This window comes from Zootoca vivipara, chromosome 5 (assembly GCF_965207765.1).
Source record: "Zootoca vivipara chromosome 5, rZooViv2.hap1.1, whole genome shotgun sequence".
Lineage (NCBI taxonomy): Eukaryota > Metazoa > Chordata > Lepidosauria > Squamata > Lacertidae > Zootoca > Zootoca vivipara.
In genome coordinates, this window is record NC_142588.1 from 40,972,589 (window position 1) to 40,999,172 (window position 26,584).

Sequence of the window (26,584 nt, forward strand, 5' to 3'; positions counted from 1 at the left end):
GGTTGGAGCAGCTAATATTGTTTACTGAGGTAGGCATCCTGCCCATAATAATTTTCCAAGAAATACTGATGTGTTCAAAGGTCAGGTTGATGTTGAATGCTAAACATGATTTCAGAGTAACATGGATATAGAAGTCTTGGGGTAAAGGTTAGATTGTTTTTGCCAGCACTGGTCAGGTCACAATAATCTGTGCAGCCTAGATCAAGGAAATGTGATACTTTACACATTGAATAGGAACTGAAGTATTTTGGAATTTTCATCAGCATTTTCTTGGAACATGATTAGGTGTTGGAAAACATTTTTGCTCATGTGCAGTGTGATACCCAGCAGGAAATACATGGTATAGGGGGGCACTTTTCAAGTGTTGTTGGCAAAAAATTTCCCTTGCCAACTTTGTAGGCACTGGCTTCAAGAATCATCACTGGCATTATAAAGTATACAACCGGTAGAAAGTCCTGATCCAGTTGGCAAAGAAATATAGAAAACCTATACCCCACACTTCCTGTAAATATTACTCTCATGACAGCATTACAATCCCTTCAAATTATAGAAAGGTAGAACAACCTGGCGTGCTATGGTCCATGGGGTCACGAAGAGTCGGACACGACTAAACAACAACAAGAACAACCACTAGTCAATTAAAAAAAACTAGAAAGATAAAATGCAGTGGCACTAACAGGCAGCAGGGACAGACTCAAACAACCCAACTGCAGTTTATAAAAGTCTTACAAAAATTAAACATTGCCTGGAGCTGCACAGACATAGGTGCTAAGTGAATTACCTAGGACACCAATTCACAAATAAGAAGCCACAACCTAAAAACCATCTCAATGGCTGTCATCCACCTAGCCTCCAAAAGCAGGGGCTCCTAGAAAAGAGCCTTTGATGAAGGGTCTCTTAAGCTAACACAGAGATAGGTGTGCTGGGGAAAGTTACATTCAGGAAAGGGGATCCCAAGGGATTACCACTGCCTTATCCTGCCCTCCCTTACCTTGCCAAAGTTAGCACCCTCTAACTCTATGGAAAACCCCTCTGAAAGCCCTGTGGAAGGATTACAAACCCTCTTCCCTGACGCTTCAACAACATAGCCTGATTCACCTCCACCAACCTTATTTCATATTGACCATTGTTGTGTTCCTTTGCCACTCCTACCTTTAGCAGGATGTGTTCTAGCAGACGGTATAAACCCTTTAGTGAAAAGTTAGCTTGCACTATGTACAGAGCTATTTAAACAGAGCAGCTAGTGTGACATCTTCCTTACTCTTTATGGTGGCACTAGCTGATCCTGCCTCAGTGCTTGATAGCTTTATGAACATAATGAAGGTGAGTAGGAGCCTTGCTTTAAGGCATATAGCTTTGATATGGAAAAGAAGCGGAGCACTAATGTCTCTTGCAAAAGCAAGCTATAGAAAAGAAAGTGTGTTCAGGCTCCTTTTTATTTAAAAGAAAAGAAAAATATATTCACTGTCCTGCTTGAGGGTGGGAACACGTACTGTCCAAAATAAGAAAATGTTATTGAAATTGTGGAGTATTGCTATTGGGAGCCTTGCACTTTTTCTAAAGGGCTGCATGAATATGCAGAAAACCAGGTGTCATAGAACGTTATTTTTTCAGAAATTTGTATAGGTATCAATAGGTGCCTTGTCCAATTCCTGATTCCTCTCCCTGATCCCCAATTCTGCCTTAAGCATTTCTGCACATAATTTTCCTTGTTGCTTTCCTACTATCTATATGTTGTTCATGAGAAATCTCTAAGCAGTCTGATTTTAAACAAATCTACATGGGTTGTTGCTTGTGTTAGCAGGGGCAAAATTTCCGTTCTGCCTCTGTTAGGCATTGGGAAGTTAAAAATTTGCATACACTTTAATGAATGTATTACTGAAATAAGCAGTAGTGCCATTATTTATTATTATTATTATTATTATTATTATTATTATTATTATTATTAGAGAGTTAGCAACCCTTATCAGGATACTTCTCAGCATCCAGCATATTTTTGTTTCACTCCAATTTCGCCCTCAGTTGTGCTATTTTCTTTCTTTCGAGATAGCTTCTCCAAGGTTCCATTGATGTGCCTTTCCAGCCATTGTTTAAGCTGGGAGAATGCCAAGTGTATCATTGTATGGTCAGGCTCAGAAGGATTAGATTGTCATAAGTAAATGTTGGTGAATAATGATTTCACTCTTTGCAGCACACAAACTGATGATGAATATTATATCCATTGACAATAATACAAAACTGGCAAATAGCCGCAGCAATGAATGCTCCATAAAGCATATGTTCATGGGACTGATAAGAGAATAAACAATTTAAAAACTGACATGCTTGATTCAAAGATATTTACCATTCACATTGGAGGCTTGTTAAAGCAGCGTTTATTTCAGAGATGGGGAGTGCTGCTCCAGCAATTCAGAAGTGTGAGTTGATGAGCCCACAAAAGCCCTCACTTGTCTACCAAGATGGGAAGAGGGAACGTTCTGGATGGTGTGCTACAGCACTGAACCGAGAACATGGGAAAACAAGCCCTGAGCCACTTACAATCCTGGGCAACAATCATACAGCATCTAGTTGCAAGCAGCCCTGAGAAATCTTTGTTATAAAGTGGCCTATAAATTAAGTAAGAAGGTAGGTAAATAGTAGTGGCACCTGGTGGTTGACATGTAACCTCATTGAAAGATGAATCCAACCATTTCAGCAGGATATTCAACTACACATTGAGGAGGCTACACACCCATCTCAGTTATACAGTATGTGGCTCTTGCTTGCTGAATTGGGGTGACAATCCAGGTAAGCCTTGGAACAGATGGTGTTGACTGCATTGGATTCCAGTAATGCAGCTTTGTGTACTTATCATTGAATTTATTGTGCAGCCACCTTCATTTCCCACAATCCTAAAACCTGAAGAAATTAATCTTTAAAATACATGACTGCCAGCAGGAAAAATGAAAAGCAGCATCCTTGCTCTCTATATAATCAAGCAGGATTGGAGCCTTTAAAAAGAATGTTTAGTATAAATAGCAGAATTAGCTGTCACAATTATTTTCAAACATTTGGTTCTGTCAAGTTTCCTTTAATTCTGTATGACACTTGGCTGTTTGAGTCCCAGCCCAGATTAGATCTCTGCCTTAATATAAATCAAAATTAAAAGTGATACATTGGTGTGTGTGTGTCCCCCCCCCAAATTTGCTCTTTTTCCTTCGTTTTTGAAGCAGTTTACACAATGAATAATGAACTCCAGATAACATATTTATACTGTCACAAAATAATACAAGCAGTATTTTCATTTTACCCAGTGTTCATTCTTACCATATTCTGAAAAAAATAAAGAGGGATGTTTTGTATAAAACAGAGAGGAAAAGGAGAGAAAGAATTCCAGTAGAGCATCATTGCTAACCCTAAAAGTGAAGCACTGCAGAAAAGACATCAGCTCAAACACCTGCTTTCTTATATGAACATTTTTCATTGGCTGCTAAAGCTGATATTTCCAATAACTCCCATTTGTGGCTCAGTAGAAATTTAGCTTGCCAAGCTCTTAAAGCAATCCACTTAGCAATCAAGGCAGTTCCAGGAATCCAAGCCTTCTAATATTTACTGAGGGCGCTGATATTTGGAAAATAGCCCGACATTAGATATACTGCTGTCAGACCCAAACAATGACCAAAACCAAGTTGATACGTCTTGCTACTTCAGTCCATTATGGATTAATTATGCTGTATCCCCAATGCATATGCAACAGATCTGCCTCTGGAGCATCACCGTGCCAACAACAAAATATAGTAATCCCAGTTTTGGCAAAAGCATCAGGGTAGAATTAAGCTCTGAAAACATTCTGTTAAACGGGGAGTCTCACATCAATTGTTGAGTAAGTGATCTAGCTCAACAAGATCTTCTATGAAGTAGGATGGTGGTGGCCCCGGTTCCTGGATTTCAATTAAACACAAGCATTCATAACTAATTGTTGATCTGTTTGAGGTCTTTAAAAAATGTTTGTCAAACTTATTCGTGTGTGTGTGTGTGTGTGTGTGTGTGTGTGTGTGTTTGTGTTTTAAAGAACTGCACTGCTAACATTTTGAAATGCTTCATGAAAGATGTTGCCAATAATGTCAACCTGTTCCATTTGGCTGGCCAGTTTTCTACATATTTTTTGTGTGTATTACCCAGACTCTCAAAATTCAGTAAGTGTTATTTAAAATGAAAAAACAACAACAACAACCCAAATTGTTTTAAACTTTGCTCAATCGACCCCATTAAATGACCTCTTGACATTCCACCAAAGGAATTGTCACTATGAAGGAAATATCAGTAACAGGGTGGTCATACAACAGAAATCAGGGCCAGATTTAGAAATCCACATGCAGGAAACATGTTGCCATTCAAGATCAGGGAAAAATCTTTCATTGTGAAAAAGATATGTAGGCTGTATTCCTAATCCTGCCTCCGCCGGCCAGCCTGTGGTGCTGAATGGAGCAGTGAGGTCACCATCCCCAGCACCTTCGGCTCACAGCAACTGGGGCAGAAAATGAGGGGCAAAGCAATCGTTTTGCTGATTGCTGCACTAGCATGGAGCTAGGACAGCAACTAGAGTGGTATGGCTATGAAACTGGCTCGAGATCCCATGGGTTCCAGGCTACTCACACCCCAGCCCCTCCCCACCTCTGCATCCACTGGCTATCACTGGTGGGGATCCCCCCAGTGGCCTGTGCACCTGCATGCTTAGCAGGCAACCAGTTTAGCTGGAAATGCTGGATGGAGGGACACCTCAGCCTGTTTTCGCTCCCAATCTGGTGCAAGATGGGGGTGGTGGCCAATTACTCTTCCTGATTGCAATCCCATCCTTATTTAGGAGTAAGCCCACTGAAATCTACGCAACTTGTGTCTGATTTTAAAATGGTTAGGATTGTCTTGTGAAACATCTAATAAATGTTTCTATTTATGTTTGAAAGTCCACCAAATATACACTTGCTCCATATGGACATATACAAATGTAAAAGTGAAGGTAAAGGACCCCTGGACAGTTAATTCCAGCCTAATTCAACTATGGGGTGCAGAGCTCATCTCAGCTTTCAGTCCGAGGGAGCCGGCATTGGTCCGCAGACAAGTTTTTCCAGGTCATGTGGCCAGCATGACTAAACCACTTCTGCCGCAACGGGACACCATGGTGAGTGCCAGAGCACATGGAACGCCGTTTACATATGATATATATGGGTAATACATTAGGATTGTTTATACACATGGGGCATTGTTAGGAATGACCCATGGTTCCCAAGCCACAGGGTTTTTGTGCTGGATCTTCTGTCGCCCCACCCCCCCTCTTTCACACACACTCATTTCAGAGTGACTGGTTCACTTGCAATCTGCCATCTTAATTTGCTCAGAGGCACTTGTTTTAGTTATATGTACACACGTCTTGCCAATAGATTTTAAGTGGGGCGGAGGACCGCTCTCAGAAAATCCTGTTGGCGATTCCCAGCCTTCCCTACTGCACTTTCCAGGTAGATTACATCCCCTCCCAAAAAAATCCCCCAGAAACAAACAAAATCATTGTGCGGGGGGGGGGAGGGTAACCCACACAATTTTAAAGCCTAAATGCCATTGAGGAGGTAAAGTGTACAACACTGCAGGGTACACAGGAATAGTTGTGGCACATCATGATGTCTATGACAGTTTCTCTGGTTTGTGCCCATAGGGTCAAAAAAGTTGGCAACACCTGCATTAGCTTCTGCACACTTTTATAAATTTGTGGCATGAACTTCTGCCCTGTGCTTTTTAAGTACCTAGCTTGGTCCCTGTAGTCATCCACGAGCTGATTCTTATGCTGCAGTCACTGTGTGTGACTTCTTGCAATGAGAACTAGATAGAGTAGAATTTAACACAAGCACATAGCCACAAAGAAGCCTATTAAAATACCCCCTATATCTGTTCCAAAGCACTATCCTCTATGGTTTGTAGAGAAAGATTATACACTATTGAGGCAATAAGTGTTAGAGGAAATCACATCCACCCTACTGAACTGGGCACTGCAGTGTAGGCAAAAATAAATCCCTAAGCCTGCCATTTTTGCCCAAGAGAAACATTCTGAATAATCTATCATGCTTACGAAAAAAATATCACTGGAATAAAAAGCGGCATGCCATGAAAAATATAGAGTAAGCAGGGTAATACATTCAACTTAGCAATGTGTTGCCCTCCCCGCACCACCGCTTTACGCCCGCCCCCAACTTAAGTAATGCATTGAAAGAGGGCCATTTATCTAAGTCTAAAAAATATTTGGGGAACCATATTGTCCAGGTCTGTTCAGACAATAGATGTACTGTAATGGTTTTGAAGATCCATATACCTAGTTCAGTTGTCACTACTGCCAGCAAAATGGAGTGCTGCTGTAGTCATCTATTCATAATGAATTTGCTCTCTTTTCACCCTTAATGTGAATTTCATCTTTATGCTTTTCTTAGCCATTTCCGGTGTAATTTTAAGGAAAAAGCAGTTGTGATGCCACAACACAGAACCTGCTCCTGATTCATTTTGGGGGCCCTGACCAATTTCCTGTTGAGAAACACTTCCCACTCAAAGGTGCTGTCTGCAAGTAGCAGCTGTGGGGGGCTGGGGTTCAGTAGAAACCAATGCAGGACCCACAACCTGGATTGGAAGTGTGTTCCAGTTATGCTGTGTGTTTGTTTTTTAAATAAAAATGGCCAGTTTCAGCATGTGTTTTAAAAGTGGCCAGTTTCAGCACACTTTTCTAATAACCTAACATGTAGTATGGCCCTGAGTGTGCCCTACAACAGGGTATGCATAATATTAAAAGTTAAGGCTGTCTTTCAGGAAACCTAGTCCTCCATTACTGAACTGACCTCACTAAGGAACTTTTGATAAGCTTCCAAAAATCGCAGGGTTACTGGAACATAGTTTGAAAACCACTGATTTAAATAATCTGATAGCGATAAGCATGTTGCAAACTGCACATGTGGGGTGGGGAGTGGGGGGTAAGTACATGGTCACAATCAGGGTTGGCTGAGCAAACCAGTGCTAAGTACAAGGCTAATTTACAACTCTACTATGCAAATGGACAGTTCCTTTCTTTGTCAGTCCTGGTAACATAGTGCATGTGACAAATGGGTCATCTTGTCATGGGCACAAAATCCCACCCCACCCCCACTGTTGCTGCTTAACCCATGTTAGCAACATTTGCAGTGGTGTGCCCCCAAAAAGCAAAACCAAACAAAATTCTTTGTGCCCATAGCAAATTATTCAGATGTCCAATTTGTCTTGTGCACAGGGCAACCCGGCTGGAAAAAGCGCCCAGCCATGCACAGAGTGGCTGTGTTAATCAGGTCTGACTTTCTGCAGGCACCATGATATTATGTTGGGTTGACAACAATCACAAGGGTGAAGGGAAGGCTAATGGGATCCGAACAGAGTGATGGCTGCAATGAAACATATTTTTTTAAAAGCCAGGAATATGGTATTAATTTTTTTTAGCAAATCCGAAGTCTGTTTCTACAAAGAGCTGGCACCTAGACTCAGAGAAGCCTTTTGATCCTGACTTGAAGTAGCAAGTTGTCATACCTCAGCTGTCCTGGCATTTGGTTTAGGAACAGATGGAGAATACTATCCATAATAATCTGGTTGGCCGAGAAGCAGAAACAATATCAACTGGAATCCTAAGTGGCTTGCTGGCTGAGTTCTGTAGCACAGGATTATTAGCATTGCTTTCAGGGGCACCACTGCCTGGGTTTGAAGAATTTATTCTGCTGTAGTACACTCGAAACTATCATCCTGATCTTTAAATAGAACATTCTATACAATGTAAACTGCATAAACAAAAAGAACTTGAAACCTCTGCTTTTATGCACTCCTTATACTCCCACCCACCCACCCACCCACCGGTTCGTAAAACTTTAGATAGGTTAAAAAAACGTGAGAATATTTGTTGTAATTAATCTCATGTTTAGAATACTTGCCCAGGATTCACCAAATGTTGCAGTATGAAAACCAACCCAGAAGTCTCTTGAGCTATTCTCCCCCAAGAGCTTTCTCCTTCTTCAGAGGTTTTCCAGCCCATTTACCCCTGTCAAAACAAACGCCCACACCTCAGAGCATGTATGCAAGGAGGAGCTTTTATATTGGCCATTGTTACTAGTACTGTGAATTACCCCCCCCCCCAAATTAAACAAGCCAAATACAGTGGTTTTCATCTACAAGGTTTTCATCTGTGTTCCACACTGGCTTATTAATTTAGTATACAAGCCACCAAGCACAGCTGCTGTAGTTTTACTGAAATGAATTGAAATTGCCGAGCAGCAGTTATATTGATGGGTTCAGGAAAGCAGAGGTTCGAAGAGTGTGGCATGGCTGTGGTCTTGGGGATCATTCTCAGCAGGCTAATTTATCTGGATTGCAAGACAGCCAAGGACCCAAACTCAATTTCTAAACTATGTGACCTCAGCCTACAAGACAACATGCCGCATGCTGCAATGTCAAGCCACAAAAGGAGCCCCAAGATCCCCACCCTTATGATAAATGACGGGGAAGAAGTTTCTTGCTCTTTATTGTCTTTAAGTTATTTATGTGTGGTTTCTTATTCCTAATGTGTAAGTTTATTACCATTTAATTCCCATTTAAGAAATCTGGCAGAAACTGTGGTGGCTAAGACAGGGAACTTTCTGCCATGTGTGCAACTACCCCAGGCATCCCCAAACTACGGCCCCCATGTGGCCCATGTGGTGACTTATCAAAACTTCACCATGAAGCATTTTTCTGTTGGCAAAGTCTCCAAAAGAGTGACCAACTCTACATGTGCTGCCTCTGGTAGGAGTTGTGAAGTGTAGATGGGTTCCCACAAGGCAAGACACAGTGATAACACCAAGAATCTATATTGAACTACAAAAATGAACAACAGGAACAAAGCAACTGCTTAAATACATTTATGAAGGCCTGGGCCACTCCCAACGTGATTGGCTGCCCAGACTTCCAAGCTGCGAATCATGACTCAGAGTTTAAGGGCCAATGGCAGCGATCCAAATCCTGAAATGTTCTGTGATTGGCTATCATGTACATAGCTGTCAAGTTTTCCCTTTTCTTGTGAGGAAGCCTGTTCAGCATAAGGGGATTTCCCTTAAAAATAAAGGGGGAAACTTGACAGCTATGATCATGTATCAAATCAGAACACAGGGGCTCAGAATCCTTAGTCCAGACTCAAGCTCAGGCAAACACAGACCACTGAAACAGACCACAGTTGTTTCCGCCTTTATGAATCAGCTCTGATACACCTACAACCCTTCTGACACAAGTGGTCTGATGTGAATGGTGACACCTGGCTAGAGTCTTCAACTTGAGGAAGGAGTGTAAATATTCTGTTGATTTGTCTCCATTGGAGCTAATTGTTAGGTGACTGCTCTTAATAAAGCAAAAGGCCAAGAAAGCTACGAGATGGCTGGGGAAGCTTTATCATCCTTGTTCTTACTTCTAGCCAGGGAAGTGCTAGAAGTAAGAAAATAGCTGTGAGTAGAGAACAACACAGTTTTAAACTATGAGACAGAGGGAGGGACACAGGGAGGTCTGCAAGATAACAGAGATGTGGGGATGCCTCTCTCCAGAGATCTGGTGTGGATTTAGCTGTCTCTTCGAGTTTTTAAGTTGTGCCTCAGCCTACACTAAACCTACGCATTAGTATGTAAACTGAAACACTACAAAATGTCAATAAATCTCCACAGACCTCTTTCCAAAGGAAGCACCCCACCCCTGGGACTTCTCACTAGTAGGGAGAGCACAGCAATATGAATCAAGAGTAGTAGTCACAAAAGATTGTCCATCTTAATATTAGTGTTTGCAAATGGAAGAATGAGACTGGAGGAGACTTGATGAATTCCTTTGTTTTAGAAATTGGGTTGCTGTTTCTGTTTTAAATGAAAGACTGAAATTGTCCCCTGGAAGTTTAGTTTTATTAGATTCGGAGTAAGATTCCTAATGTGGTTTGCCATTGTGCTTAAGAGATAATTAGGCTATTTCGTAGAATAAGCCTCAGTAGAATAAAGAAAATATATCTGTTTTATAACCCTTAAGTCTTTAAACCTAAGTCCTAATTATATAGCAAGAGTAATCACTTCTGCATTGTGAACTTTCCATTTTGCTGCATATTGATATTACAAAATTGTCTCCACTTCTCAATTCAAAGTAGCAATTTCTGCCCAGTTTACCCATTAGTGATGAATACATAGCACAGCCAATTCACAGAAGCTGGTCCATTAACAAAAGGGAGAAAATTCAAATTAATTAGCAGTGATTTCTTCAGACAGAGGAAGAAGCAGTTCACACAGATCTTCTTCCTTCCTATTTCCTATTGTTCAGTAGAAGGGCCTTGTGTGCAAAAAAGCTATTTCACAGCTATGCAACAAAAGGAGAAATGGTAGATGAATATGATACATATGGGTTTAGAGGGCATATGTCCTCTAAGACTAAAGATAATGGCACAATGCTGGTGGACTCCAAAGAGCTGTGAGGTCATAAAATAAACAAGCTCCTGGTTTGGTGACTCCTGAGTAGTACCATTTATTCCCATTTGCCACTCATGCAAGCTGCCTCTGTCCACTTTCCCATGATCCCTTTCTCCCCCTACTTCCTACATCCCAGACCTTTCTTGGATATCCCCCACCCAACTTCAGATGGGCTTATTTAGAAGATATAGCAGGCTGCAGTGGGAGAAAGTGGGTGGGAAATTCCCTTTCTGTGACTGTCCTTGTGATGCAATTCATAATTCTCAAGAAATTGCTATGAGATTTTAGAATTTATCTTTTGTGCTTGAAAATAAATTCAAAACCGGGTCAAACATATGTTGGAAATGCAAAGAAAAAGAAGGTACTTTATATCATATGTGGTGGGAATGTAGAGAAGGCCCCAAAAAATTGGGAGATGATATATAATGAATTGAAAAATATGTTTAAAATGACATTTAAAAAAAAACAGAAGCATTTTTGTTAGGGATCTTAGGACAAAACCTGCCAAGGAAAATAAAAAACTTATTTATGTATGCTACAACAGTGGCAAGAGTCTTGTTAGCACAAAGATGGAAGAATGAGGAAATCTCAACGAAAGAACAATGGCAAGAAAAATTGATGAGTTACGCAAAGTTGGCAAAGTTGACATATAAACTACACGAGAAGGACAACCGGGACTTCAAAGAAGCATGGGAACTTTTTACAAACTATTTTTAAAAAAACCAAGGGACTCCTTGGCAGGTTTTGAATAAACACACACAATTTATTAGTAGAACATATGATAGATAAGGGAACGATATGTACAATTTTATAACATGCAGAAAACAATTGTTGTTGTTTAGTCATTTAGTCGTGTCCGACTCTTTGTGACCCCATGGACCAGAGCACGCCAGGCACTCCTGTCTTCCACTGCCTCCCGCAGTTTGGTCAAACTCATGTTGGTAGCTTCAGGATCTGTCTTTCCAGTGAGCACTCAGGGCTGATTTCCTTAAGAATGGATAGGTCTGATCTTCTCACAGTCCATGGGACTCCCAAGAGTCTCCTCCAGCACCATAATTCAAAAGCATCAATTCTTCGGCGAGCAGCCTTCATTATGGTCCACCTCTTACATCACTACTGCGAAAACCATAGCTTTAACTATACGGACCTTTATCGGCAAGGTGATGTCTCTGCATTTTAAGATGCTGTCTAGGTTTCTCATTGCTCTTCTCCCAAGAAGCAGGCGTCTTTTAATTTCGTGACTGCTGTCACCATCTGCAGTGATCATGGAACCCAAGAAAGTAAAATCTCTCACTGCCTTCATTTCTTCCCCGACGATTTGTCCGGAGGTGATGGGACCAGTGGCCATGATCTTAGTTTTTTTTTTTTTTTTTTTTTTTTTTGATGTTGAGCTTCAGACCATATTTTGCGCTCTCCTCTTTCACCCTCATTAAAAGGTTCTTTCCCCTTCATGGATCAATGCCTTGTCGTGGCGAAGGGGCTTGAATAACTCAGAGAAGCTATGAGCTATGCCATGCAGGGCCACCCAAGATGGACAGGTCATAGTGGAGAGTTTTGACTAAACGTGATCCACCTGGAGAAGGAACTGGCAAGCCACTCCAGTATCCCTGCCAAGAAAACTCCATGGACAAAGACAACAGGCATATAAAAGTTATGACGCTGGAAGATGAGCCCCTCAGGTCGGAAGGCGTCCAACATGCTACTGAGGAAGAGCGGAGGACAAGTACAAGTAGATTCAGAGCTGATGAAGCGGCTGGGCCAAAGCCGAAAGGACGCTCAGTTGCGGATATGCCTGGAAGCGAAAGGAAAGTCCGATGCTGTAAAGAAAAATATTGCATAGGAACCTGGAATGTAAGAACCATGAATAGAGGTAAGCTGGATGTGGTCAAAAATGAGATGACAAGAATAAATATCGACATCCTGGGCATCAGTGAACTAAAATGGAAGGGAATGGGTGAATTCAGTTCGGGTGACTATCATATCTACTACTGTGGGCAAGAATCCTGTAGAAGAAATGGAGTGGCCCTCATAGTCAACAAAAGAGTGGCAAAAGCTGTAATGGGATGCAATCTCAAAAATGACAGAATGATCTCGATACGAATCCAAGGCAGACCTTTTAACATCACAGTAATCCAAGTTTATGCACCAACTACCGGTGCTGAAGAAAGTGAAATTGACCAATTCTATGAAGACCTACAACACCTTCTAGAAATGACACCAAAGAAGGATGTTCTTCTCATTACAGGGGATTGGAATGCTAAAGTAGGGAATCAAGAGATAAAAGGAACAACTGGCAAGTTTGGCCTTGGAGTTCAAAATGAAGCAGGGCAAAGGCTAATAGAGTTCTGTCAAGAGAACAAGCTGGTCATCACAAACACTCTCTTCCAACAACACAAGAGACGACTCTACACATGGATATCACCAAATGGGCAGCATCGAAATCAGATTGATTATATTCTCTGCAGCCAAAGATGGAGAAGCTCTATACAATCAGCAAAAACAAGACCTGGAGCTGACTGTAACTCAGATCATCAGCTTCTTATAGCAAAATTCCAGCTTAAACTGAAGAAAGTAGGAAAAACCACTGGGCCAGTAAGATACAATCTGAATCAAATCCCTTATGAATACACAGTGGAAGTGAGGAACAGGTTTAAGGATTTAGATTTGGTAGACAGAGTGCCTGAAGAACTATGGATGGAGGCTCGTAACATTATACAGGAGGCAGCAACGAAAACCATCCCAAGGAAAAGGAAATGCAAGAAGGCAAAATGGCTGTCCAACGAGGCCTTACGAATAGCGGAGGAGAGGAGGCAAGCAAAATGCAAGGGAGATAGGGAAAGATACAGGAAACTGAATGCAGATTTCCAAAAAACAGCAAGGAGAGATAAGAGGGTCTTCTTAAATGAGCAATGCAAAGAAATAGAGGAAAACAATAGAATGGGGAAAAGCAGAGATCTGTTCAAGAAAATTGGAGATATGAAAGGAACATTTCGTACAAAGATTACCATAATCAAGGACAAAAGTGGTAAGGACCTAACAGAAGCAGAAGACATCAAGAAGAGGTGGCAAGAATACACAGAGGAATTATACCAGAAAGATATGGAGGTCTCGTACACCCCAGGTAGTGTGTTTGCTGACCTTGAGCCAGACATCTTGGAGAGTGAAGTCAAATGGGCCTTAGAAAGCACTGCTAATAACAAAGCCAGTGGAAGTGATGATATTCCAGCTGAACTATTTAAAATTTTAAAAGATGATGCTGTTAAGGTGCTACACCCAATATGCCAGCAAGTTTGGAAAACTCAGCAATGGCCAGAGGATTGGAGAAGATCAGTCTACATCCCAATTCCAAAGAAGGGCAGTGCCAAAGAATGCTCCAACTACCGCACAATTGCGCTCATTTCACACGCTAGCAAGGTTATGCTTAAAATTCTACAAGGCAGGCTTAGGCAGTATGTGGACCGAGAACTCCCAGAAGTGCAAGCTGGATTTCGAAAGGGCAGAGGAACCAGAGACCAAATAGCAAACATGCGCTGGATTATGGAGAAAGCTAGAGAGTTCCAGAAAAACGTCTACTTCTGCTTCATTGACTATGCAAAAGCCTTTGACTGTGTCGACCACAGCAAACTTTGGCAAGTTCTTAAAGAAATGGGAGTGCCTGATCACCTCATCTGTCTCCTGAGAAATCTCTATGTGGGACAAGAAGCTACAGTTAGAACTGGATATGGAACAACTGATTGGTTCAAAATTGGGAAAGGAGTACGACAAGGTTGTATATTGTCTCCCTGCTTATTTAACTTATATGCAGAATTCATCATGCGAAAGGCTGGACTAGATGAATCCCAAGCAGGAATTAAGATTGCCGGAAGAAATATCAACAACCTCAGATATGCAGATGACACAACCTTGATGGCAGAAAGTGAGGAGGAATTAAAGAACCTTTTAATGAGGGTGAAAGAGGAGAGTGCAAAATATGGTCTGAAGCTCAACATCAAAAAAACCAAGATCATGGCCACTGGTCCCATCACCTCCTGGCAAATGGAAGGGGAAGAAATGGAGGCAGTGAGAGATTTTACTTTCTTGGGCTCCTTGATCACTGCAGATGGTGACAGCAGTCACGAAATTAAAAGACGCCTGCTTCTTGGGAGAAAAGCAATGACAAACCTAGACAGCATCTTAAAAAGCAGAGACATCACCTTGCCGACAAAGGTCCGTATAGTTAAAGCTATGGTTTTCCCAGGAGTGATGTATGGAAGTGAGAGCTGGACCATAAAGAAGGCTGATCGCCGAAGAATTGATGCTTTTGAATTATGGTGCTGGAGGAGACTCTTGAGAGTCCCATGGACTGCTAGAAGATCAAACCTATCAATTCTTAAGGAAATCAGCCCTGAGTGCTCCCTGGAAGGACAGATCGTGAAGCTGAGGCTCCAATACTTTGGCCACCTCATGAGAAGAGAAGAATCCTTGGAAAAGACCCTGATGTTGGGAAAGATTGAGGGCACTAGGAGAAGGGGACGACAGAGGACAAGATGGTTGGACAGTGTTCTCGAAGCTACGAACATGAGTTTGACCAAACTACGGGAGGCAGTGCAAGACAGGAGTGCCTGGCGTGCTATGGTCCATGGGGTCACGAAGAGTCGGACACGACTAAACGACTAAACAACAACAACAAAAAGGTTCTTTAATTCCTCCTCACTTTCTGCCATCAAGGTTGGGTCATCAGCATATCTGAGGTTGTTGATCATTCTTCCGGCAATCTTAATTCCAGTTTGGGATTCATCCAGTCCAGCCTTTCACATGATGAATTCTGCATATAAGTTAAATAAGCAGGGAGACAATATACAGCCTTGTCATACTCCTTTCCCAATTTTGAACCAATCAGTTGTTCCATATCCAGGTCTAACTGTAGCTTCTTGTCCCACATAGAGATTTCTCAGGAGACAGATGAGGTGATCAGGCACTCCCATTTCTTTAAGAACTTGCCATAGTTTGCTGTGGTCGACACAGTCAAATGCTTTTGCATAGTCAATGAAGCAGAAGTAGATGTTTTTCTGGAACTCTCTAGCTTTCTCCAAAATCCAGTGCATGTTTGCAAACAAACATGCAGAAAGCAATATGTACAAGCAAATCAGAGAGGGGAGCTGAGGGAAGTCCTTAGAGGGGGGAGAGGGGGGGAGAAAGGGGTGGGAAAGGGGAAAATTGTACTTGGCTATGTTATTGGTAATTTGTATTGTAGCTCATGCTAGAATTCTTTTTTTAAAAAAACAAAACTATTTTTCCACACACACAAAAAGGCATGGATTTGCAATCTTCATGTATTGCAAACACAAGGTCTGAAGTTCTGATGCATATACATGTTAGTTCATGAACAATGTGGTGTGCAATGGTAATACTGAACTCCTTCAAATTGTATGTTTTAAAAGCTTATACTAAAATGTAAGAGAGATTCAAGAAAGTTTGACCACAAGTAAATATCTCTTCCAGATCAGCAAACAAAATGTGTGGGTTCCAATAGGTGCTCTTGTGCTCAAGGAAGAGCTTTTGATCCAACTCAGTTAACAGGAGAAAGCCTAAGAAGAGTCCTGATCAACAAGACCAAAGCCATATTTAGTGCAGCATCGTGTTTCCTACAGTGTCTATCCAGATGGAAAGTGTAAAAAATACAGTATATGACTCTTTAGTGACCTGAGATAAAGATCCATGTATTATAGTGTATCAACCCCAGTACTGGTACTTGGGGAAATGTTCAGCCTGTAGGTGTCTAATTGTACATCATGTAATTTTGGGCAAAGCCTGGAAATGCACCAGAGATTCCCCATTTATATAAATTAACATTTTCTCTCCAGTTTTCCATTTATTAATTCTTTCTGCTGAGATGACATTTCCCTTTGATGTTTGTTCCTATGGGGAGACCGAGTGCTTGAAGCCACTGTTCTCTCAGAAGCCTCTTTTGATCACATTCCTCATTGGAAGGCAAGATTCCTTTTATGCATATTGATTCCATAAGATTCCTAAGATTCTTTCAACCACATAGAGAAGTGCAACCATGACATCACTGCTCGCAGCCAATTAAATGCAGTGTCGAGGTTTGCAAAGGGGAATCAATGAAGTACTAAATTTTCACTGAGTTCCCCAGTAGATGGAGCTGCTGTAAACCTTTGGTTGGTACCAGTGAGAAAAGGTAACACAGCTACGGTAATACTCATCTGTGCTCATGCTTTCCAAACACAAGCACTTTTTTGGAACAGGTTTTTTTTTGACAGCAATATCTTCATAGATTTGGCAAAAAAGTCATAGCAAATTATCTCTATTTGCATATTTTCTTTTAAAATATGGTCACAAGCAAGGCTTCCTAGTGAGAAAAGGAAGGATTATAACACTGTTTCTCAGAAATTGTCTCTCAAGGACATATGTCCCAGGCACAAAGTTAACTACTAGACTGCTGTTCTGCTTTCATCTTTACAATGTGTTGTGAGCTGCCTGGAAGACTCTCTGGAGCCAAATGTCAGCACAGAAATTCCAGAATAAAGGATGCTCAAATGTAGTGAATATTGGCTGGCACTGCACAATGAGTCCATGGGAGTGAGTCCAGTTAAGACCTATACAATATCCAGTTCCAGATCTCAAAACGCTCGCTAACACTGCGTCTAAAATCAATATTCAACCCAGGGAAGGTTAAGTAGGTTAGGTATGCCTAGATCTCATGTAAATGTCCATACAGTAAGTCCACCATTAAACACAAAAAACATTTATTCCAATGGGGAACAAAACGGAAGTCAGGCAACATATCTAGTGCTGGGATGTAAGAATGCACCTTGAATGCCATCCATCACATTGCATTACTTGGAGCTCCATGTAACTTGTTCATATAAGGCCTAGGCTATGTACACATTAACATGCTGCACTTCATGAACAGCATTTGCATGTTGTTCTACACATCAGCGTGTTTGGATGTTTTTACAAGTTGCCTGTTGTCTATCAACACCACAAGTTAAAATAGGATGAGAACTGAACAGCACAATTCAACTGAGATGATAAAAATGCAGTATTAATCTCCATCCACCCAAATGCAGGCCCCCCCAAAGCATGTCTGAAATGCCTGGCAGAAGAGGAAAGTCCTCAGCTGATCAGAAAGATGGATAGTACATAGTTCAGTTAAACATAAAAGCCGGGTTGGTGACATCAAGAAGTCCCTCTGGTGAGTCATAGCTTTTCTAACCAATTGTATAAATAAGAGAGGTTCCCTAGCTGATCATAAAATCTGAGAAGGAGAATATGGGAAGAGCCACTCCTTAAGGTAATCAGGTCCCAAGCTGGTTAAGACTTTATGCACCAAAACTAACACCTTGAATGGAGCTTGATAATGGACACGTAGCAAATGCCTTTGTGGATGGATGTAATCTGGTTCCACTACAAAGGCCCATAAAAACTATAGCCATTGCCTTTTGCATCAGCTGCAAGGCCCGAACCATATTCCAGAGCAGCACCACATAGAACAAATCATAATAGTCCAAATGGGAGGTTACTACCACATGGATGACCATAGCCAGGTTATCACTGTCCAGAAATGGTCATGACTGGTGACCAGGCTGTTGCTGGGGAAAGGGCAGTTTGTGCTTCTGAGACCACTTGGATCTCAGATGACAATGCACAATCTAGAAGTACCCCAGCAGTAACAGACAGTGTATTAGGACTGCAACACTCACTTGATCTTCCTCCAACTGAATGGCTGTTGCATGCCAGGACAAAAAGGGTGAGGGACAATGATGATAAAGTTGACATTCTGCAAATGCAGCAGCGGAGCCAATCTAGTGCTCCTGCCAGCAAGTTCACACCACACTAACCTCACCCCTGCTTCATGCCAGTATGCAACAGTGACACAGCAGGAATCAGGTGGGTGGTGCGGCCCCCACCATTTCATCTGCTATTGAGCCCCAGATTATGGACCTGGTTCTTTAGGGAGAATGCAACCCCCTGAGAACAGATCACCTTACTATTTCTCGACCTCAGAGCCACCAAGTCTCAGCACCTTCCTATAGTCAGGATTCAGCTACAGTGGATTGGGCCTCATCCAACCAATTACCACCTTGAATAAGACATTGACTAAAGAGCTGCACAGCTTCATCTGGTGCCAGTGGCATGGAAAGATACGGCTGAGTATCACCCCCAGTTGCAATAATAAAATGATTTCCATATACTCCACCATCTATTTCTCAAAGCAAAAAAACAAAACAAAAACCCAGCAGTTTTTAAATCTAGGTCTTGAAAAAGTTAGATGTGCAGGCTAATCCTAAACACATCTGCTCAGAAATTAACCCCACTGAGTTCAGTGCAATACACACTTTCCTGGGAGTAGGACTGTATCAAGAGTATTGTAGTTGTAAACATTGCCACCCACCACCATAAATATCCAATCAACGCAAATACAAGCAGTAATATTTACTACACCAGTAGTAATAATTTGTGTAACTGTAAAATGGTATGCTCTAACTTTGTTATATGTTTAGAAACCAGGATAGTAAAAGTTCAAGAAGAGATAGGAATAATAATATTCATAGCTATGGATAAATTTAGTTAATGACAAGTTGCGTTATTAGAATCTTTAAAGGACATGCATGAAAATTCTAAGATTAAAGGCTTTTCATTTCCAGACATTTATCTTATGGTACTAATAAACTACACAAGTGACCACAAAATGAATGTGGAAGGTAAGAAAAATTATATGATATTCAGCTTCAGTATTCACTTTGTAATAAATAGCCAATTCAAGGTGTTTGCTTTTCATTGTCAAGTGTCCTTTAGTCGATGGAGTTCTTATCAATGCTATTTTGTACTCATATGTGACATTCTCCTGAGAAACTCTATTGCACATAGAATTGATTATAACAGTTATGGAAGCACCCAAGATGAAGTTAAAACCCATGAAGACCAAAACATTTTCTGTAGAGTAAATTCTCACTGCAGTTTTCACAAATGAGTACATTCATTGTACATTTCTTTACAATACTGCACAGCTGTCCCTGAAAGTTGCCTTGAAGAAACTTTACTACTGACGATAAACAAGGAAGGCAACAACCAAAGCACAATGAATCATGAGATTCCAAGCTGAATCTTCAGAGGTTTGTTGTTGTTTAGTCGTTTAGTCGTGTCCGACTCTTCGTGACCCCATGGACCATAGCACGCCAGGCACTCCTGTCTTGCACTGCCTCCCGCAGTTTGGTCAAACTCATGTTCGTAGCTTCGAGAACACTGTCCAACCATCTTGTCCTCTAACGTCCCCTTCTCCTAGTGCCCTCAATCTTTCCCAACATCAGGGTCTTTTCCAAGGATTATTCTCTTCTCATGAGGTGGCCAAAGTATTGGAGCCTCAGCTTCACGATCTGTCCTTCCAGGGAGCACTCAGGGCTGATTTCCTTAAGAATGGATAGGTTTGATCTTCTTGCAGTCCATGGGACTCTCAAGAGTCTCCTCCAGCACCATAATTCAAAAGCATCAATTCTTCGGCGATCAGCCTTCTTTATGGTCCAGCTCTCACTTCCATACATCACTACTGGGAAAACCATAGCTTTAACATCTTCAGAGGTAGCAAGTATAGATAATGCCATTTCCCTTAAACAATGGCCAACTGCCCCACACTTGAGATCATATGTGGCATGAGGTGTGGGGCAGGTAAGTATGTAGCTACAGAAGTATGCTCCTAATTGTTTTTCAGCAAGCAGGACTCACCAGCAGTGCCAACCAGCCGATTCGTGCAGACAAAAAGCCCATTTGAAATTGTCCATTTGCAAATGTGATTTGGATTCAGCTTGTGAAATAGACATTTTTCCTTTGAGGACAACTTGGTCTGCAGAAAAGCAGTATCTGATTGTAGGCATGGTTTGAATTCAGTGAATCCACGGCCTGGAAAACAGACAACTTCAAAGGGGCTCACTGTCAATGCCAATCAGCGGGTTGGTGCTGACAGCCAGTCCCTTTGAAGTTGTCACCTGACATCATAATCATGGTAGGTGATGAACAGGAGGGCCACCCCACCTACTTGTCAAAATGGTCTTCGGGAGATGGCCAGTTCTTCATCCAGCCTGAGAAAGGTTCTCCACCTCTGGTCTAACCCTGGAACAGAACACTCTCCATGATGCTTATTAGCACAATTGATGCTTCAGAAATAGTGTCTTTCAAATTAGACAGCAACCTGGATAATGAAAATGACAGTGGCTGTAACATACTATAAGTGGAATTTTCTGAAGTACAAATTGTGTGGCTAATGTTCCTTTCCATTCAACATCAACAGGTTGGACCCAGACTTGGTCCCTTTGAAAACAACTTCAGTTCAATTGATTTCAGTGGTAACTAATTTCGGCCAACTTAGTTTGGATGCAACCCAAAAGAATTATGAACAAAAACACAAACTATAACAGTCCATTCAGGCTAATTGGAATTAAGACAGGGTAACTATAAACTATTTTCATATAACAAAAATCTGTTCTGTATTGGTATTATGCAGAGCCACTGGAGGCTAGTTTGGGGGCTACACATTTACTAACCACCATAGAAATGTAAAGCAAGATGACAACTTGCTGGTGGGTGAGCACATGTAAGTGCACAAGAAAAAGTCTAGCAATCATCCAATCCAAAGACATACATTTTTGTAAACTGCATATATATTACTGTACAGTGAAACCTAGGTTTGCATATGTTTTGGATTACAAACACGTCAAACCCGGAAGTGTGTGTCCCAGTTTGCAACCTTTTTTTGGATTACAACCCTTTTTTTTATTACGAATGATTTTTTTGGGGGGGAGGCCCCACTGGCGAAAGCGCGCCTTGGGTTACAACCTGTTTTGGTTTACAAATGGACCTCCGGAACGGATTATGGTTGCAAACCAAAGTACCACTGTATTATCCATTCTGAGCAAAAATAGTGATGAAAGCAGTTATGAAGAATCATTATCAACCAAAGTCACTTGTTCAGGATTTAGTTACAGTTTTAAGTTCCAGTGTCTTTGCCCTGCCTTCCCTAATCACCAATTCCATATCCATTAGGTGGCAATCATACATAGGTATTTGAGGCAGTAAGACCCACTGGGCACAGTGGAACTTCAAAAAAATAAAAATAATGCATGGAATTGAATAGCTAAACATTATGCTCCTACTACCACTAGTTCATGAGATACTCCATTTCAGCAGATACACATCTGTACAATCTGTACAATTTAATCATAAATCTTTGAAGATATGAAATGGGCTTCAGAGTCAATGCCAACCCACAATGCATGTGGGCTATTGAGCAATGTTATGCATCAATGTGTGGGAAAATTCCTGCCCAAGACCTATAGCTCATCATATTACAGCCGGGACCATGATATTTAATGCCTCTTATTATCCAGCTTTGAATAGCACCAAACATTGTCAATGCCACAAAAAAACAGCAACTCTTTCTGTTCCTTCCAGCCACATTATTTCTCTTTAAATTTCAGCAGGAAAATGCCATGGTGAGGCAGATGTTTACATGAACAGAAGGCAAGAAATTTTGGTTTACTTGACAAACAGCTTGACCAATTCAACATTTCTATCAATCTTTCACATCTAAACTGGAATACAGATAAATTAAATGATAGAATTTCCTATTTCCTGTTATGCTTTGAGTGACAATGTGACTGTAAAGTATAATTGCTAATAGTAAGTCTGTAAGTCAGAATGTCTCTGGTTTGAATGAGCCCGATAGGTGGCCTTACATAAACTACTCTCTTTCGATTGTCATCATCATCATCCGGATAATAATACTGACCGACCTTGAAGAGTTGTTGCAAGAATTACAATAAAGTATTTTGTGAGATAGAGATTAGCACCTTTTTCCTCTCATAAGCTTCCAACCACTACAGCTCATTTAAACAATAATAAGAACAACAACTTAGATTTAATATTCACATGACAGACAATATGATCCAACATTTGTCTTAGAAGTAGTGATGAGGGAGAAATTCAATTCACTTTGCATTTAAAGGTTAACTGACCTATTATATAGTTTGCATTTAAAGGTTAACTGACCTATTATATTTACAAACTAAAACAAAGCTATCCTTCGAAATTCTTTGAATTTTGCAGTGCACTTCTCCAGCCCACTAAGCTAAGTAATTTGTACAAAAATGTATATACTGAGGTAAAGTATGCATAAAAATGAATATATTAGGGGAAATTACACACCCAAAAGCATTATATTGAGGGAAATTGCAGTCAAAAATATGTATGTTAGAACAACTTCACATTGAAATCCTGATGAATTTTCATGTGGAATTTAAAACAACCCCAAACCAATGTGGAAATGTTTAAAATGACAGATTCATCCATCTCTACTCAGAAGTAAACCCCATTGAGGTGGCTTATTGTTGTGAACTGGCAGGACTCTGAGGAAGGGAAAGTGGATCCCAGTGAGGTGTATGATTGGTACACACCGGGGCAAAATAAAGATGGGGAAGGGGTGGTTGAGGACTTAAGAGGCGCTCAAGGGACATCAGAGGATGTTGAAGGGGCAGCTGACAGTTCATGGGAGCCAGGGGAAGTGGACACAACACCAGAACCAGAAATGCCCCTGTCTCCGTGAACACGGCAGGGTCTGAGGCAGGAGAGAGAACCCAGCCTAGCTTACTAGTTGAGCAGGTGAAGTTGATGAGACTCGTTAGGTCTGGGAGGAGGTTTGTGGCCTCTCAGCAGACTTTGGCTCAGGCAGGTGAGGATCACATGCTTTGTTAAGAGGAGAGACACAGCTGCTCCGTGGGAACAAGCTCAGGTGCGTCAAGGAAGATTTGGAGGGAAAACAAGAGAAGCAGACAAAGACTCCACATCTGCTCAACTTTCACTATTGATAGACCATGGCTTGGCTGCTTTAGTAACTCCTCTGGGCTGTGATTTAGGGACTGACCCTCAGATTCCAGCCCTGGAACTTTTTCAGAGATGGGAGCCTGGCCTTATGGTTTGATTTCAAACCTTCCCCATTGCATTGGACCTGAAGCTGTATTTGACCACTGGACTCTCTGACTTTTCTCTGGTCTTGCCCTTGGGATGCGAATTATCAGGACTTACCTCAGAGTACGCCGGGGTTCAGGACACTTATTCCCAAGTAAGTGTTTATATATTTGCAGCCTAACTGTCACATGTAGTTTAATGCTTTGCCATGTGTCTCACATGGGTGGGGTGTGGGTTGCGTGCAATTGAAAATAACTATTTCAAACTGAATAACATACATTGTAAGCTATGTGACATATGTCAAACATATATTACACCAGGGTGTTTTTGAGTAAATAACTAGCCCCCAGAATAATCCTCCTTCACAGGGTTGTTGCGAGGATGAAATAAGACACACTGACTGGAATACGCTAGGTATCTTGGAGGAAAGGTAGAATCTCAGTGTGGTCATGTTTTTAAAAAACATGCTAAAGAAAGAAATAAACCTATTCGTACCTACAAATAATTGCTCAAGTGGTTTCTATCACAAAACAAAAATTTGAGTTTACAACCGGATCTATGAATACTTTTTTGCAGCTGATCCTAGTACAATTTGCTACATGATTGAAAACAGCCCCTGAAAGCTATAGAACGTGTTCTAATAGTAGACTGCTGTGAAAGAGGCAGAGAATGGAACATAAACTCTCTCCTAGCCAAACAGCTTAAATTGATCCTTCAGCGCAGTCTGGATTTGAACCCTGAAAATCAGCTTGCAAGGCTGAGGTGGGTTTTACACCACTGGTATTGATGAGTCAAACAATGAAGTGTGTCAAACTCGGACACATTAACTCACAGAGACTAACAACACAGTGCTTACTAATATGCATAACGCAGTCTCCTCCACTATTCTTTTTTAAAGGAAGCACATTAGAAGCAGCATAGAGGGATGGATTGTTTAACCCTTTACATACCTGCAGTTTCTCTACACCACATAATCCAGAGCCAGCAGCATTGTGATATTTAAAATGGATGTATTGCAAAAGCACATTTACAGTGCAATCCCAACCATGCCCACTCAAAAGCAAGTCCTATTTAATTTATTGGGGCTTGTTGTTGTTTAGTTGTTTAGTTGTGTCCGACTCTTCGTGACCCCATGGATCAGAGCACGCCAGGCACTTCTGTCTTCCACTGCCTCCCGCAGTTTGGTCAAACTCATGTTCATAGCTTCGAGAACACTGTCCAACCATCTCATCCTGTCGTCCCCTTCTCCTTGTGCCCTCAATCTTTCCCAGCATCAGGGTCTTTTCCAGGGAGTCTTCTCTTCTCATAAGGTGGCCAAAGTATTGGAGCCTCAGCTTCAGGATCTGTCCGTCCAGTGAGCACTCAGGGCTGATTTCCTTAAGAATGGATAGGTTTGATCTTCTTACAGTCCATGGGACTCTCAAGAGTCTCCTCCAGCACCATAATTCAAAAGCATCAATTCTTCGGCGAGCAGCCTTCTTTATGGTCCAGCTCTCACTTTTTCATACTGGGAAAACCATAGCTTTAACTATACGGACCTTTGTAGGCAAGGTGATGTCTCTGCTTTTTAAGATGCTGTCTAGGTTTGTCATTGCTTTTCTCCCAAGAAGCAGGCATCTTTTAATTTCGTGACTGCTGTCACCATCTGCAGTGAGCTTTACTCCCAGGCAAATAGGGGGTTAGGATTGCAGCCTCAGGATGCAATGTATAAATGGACCCTCTGCTCCACACAGATATCAGGTTCGCTGGCTAATTATTTTGGAGAGGCCTCAGCCAGTGTTTCTGCTGAGATGCTGGATATATAGGGATGCTTTCTTTATGCTCCTGACATCTGATGTTATTACAACTGCAGGTCCAGGATTTTCCATCAAGACACAAGGGTGTAAATTCATTCTTTCACCTGCAACAATCAACACTTAATAATTCCTTGCCTTGTTAAATGGAATCTTAATTACTACCATTAAGCAAGAACTTTCCACCACTTACCTTTCCCCAGCACAATATGTGTATGAAAGCTTCTGTGGAGAGATGAAATAGAAAAAATATATTCTGTTGAGATCCAAGAAGGTGTTTTGATTAATCAGCTCATCAGTGACTTACAAGGATGGTAGAATCTTCATGCACTCTCTTTTTCCTTAGAACAAATTAGCACTTATGCCCATAAAAGAACCAGATTCTTCTGAAATTACAGAGGAAACAGAAGGAAAAGCTACACTTAGTGTGTAATCCACTGATAAAGACATAAAAAAGAGATCATGGAGCTAAAGAAAATTATATGCACCTAAAAAGGGGAGAAATAGCAATTAGAAATATCATCTTGTAGGAACTGAAGTGATGTTATTTCCCCCCCCCTTATTCTGTGTATAGATTGGAGTATTTGAACTATACAGTTAGAATAGGGCAGGCATCCCCAAACTCGGCCCTCCAGATGTTTTGGGACTACAACTCCCATCATCCCTAGCTAACAGGACCAGTGTCAGGGATGATGGGAATTGTAGTCCCAAAACATCTGGAGGACCGAGTTTCGGGAGGCCTGGAATAGGATGTAAGCTCACACCAATATGGGCCACTTATTTGTCATTAATGTAAATGAAACACAAGTTTTCCTACAGGAAAAGATCACAATATAAGGATTCTTAAATGCAGCTAGGTAGGATTTATCAAACCAGAGTTTAGGATATGTTATGGTTTCCTTTTTAAAAAAGTAAAGGGGAAGCACTTTGCATTACTTGAACATAATCAAACATAATCAATCATACTAACAGGCATAGCACAATGGCGCTTCCCAGATTTGGGGATGGTAAAACTAAAATGGAAGGCAAGGCAAACAACTGCACAGTGTTTAATGGTGCCCTCTAATGTCCAGGGAAGGGGCAATGCAAGAAAACAAATTGTTCATTTATAGAGTAAAACTCGATTAGCCCCTAGCACCATGAATAATCAATTCCACCACTTAAGGAGCACAAATTTTCAATAGTCTCCACTTCTTGGCTCAGAGAAGGCAGTGAAACAGTCCAGGGGAGGAGCTTACAGCTAACTAAGCAGCTACCCAATCCTTAGGACACATTCTATTAAAGGGTTAATGAGCACAAACTCTGACCAGTTTTCCCCAGCACAATTTATTGTCTTTCATA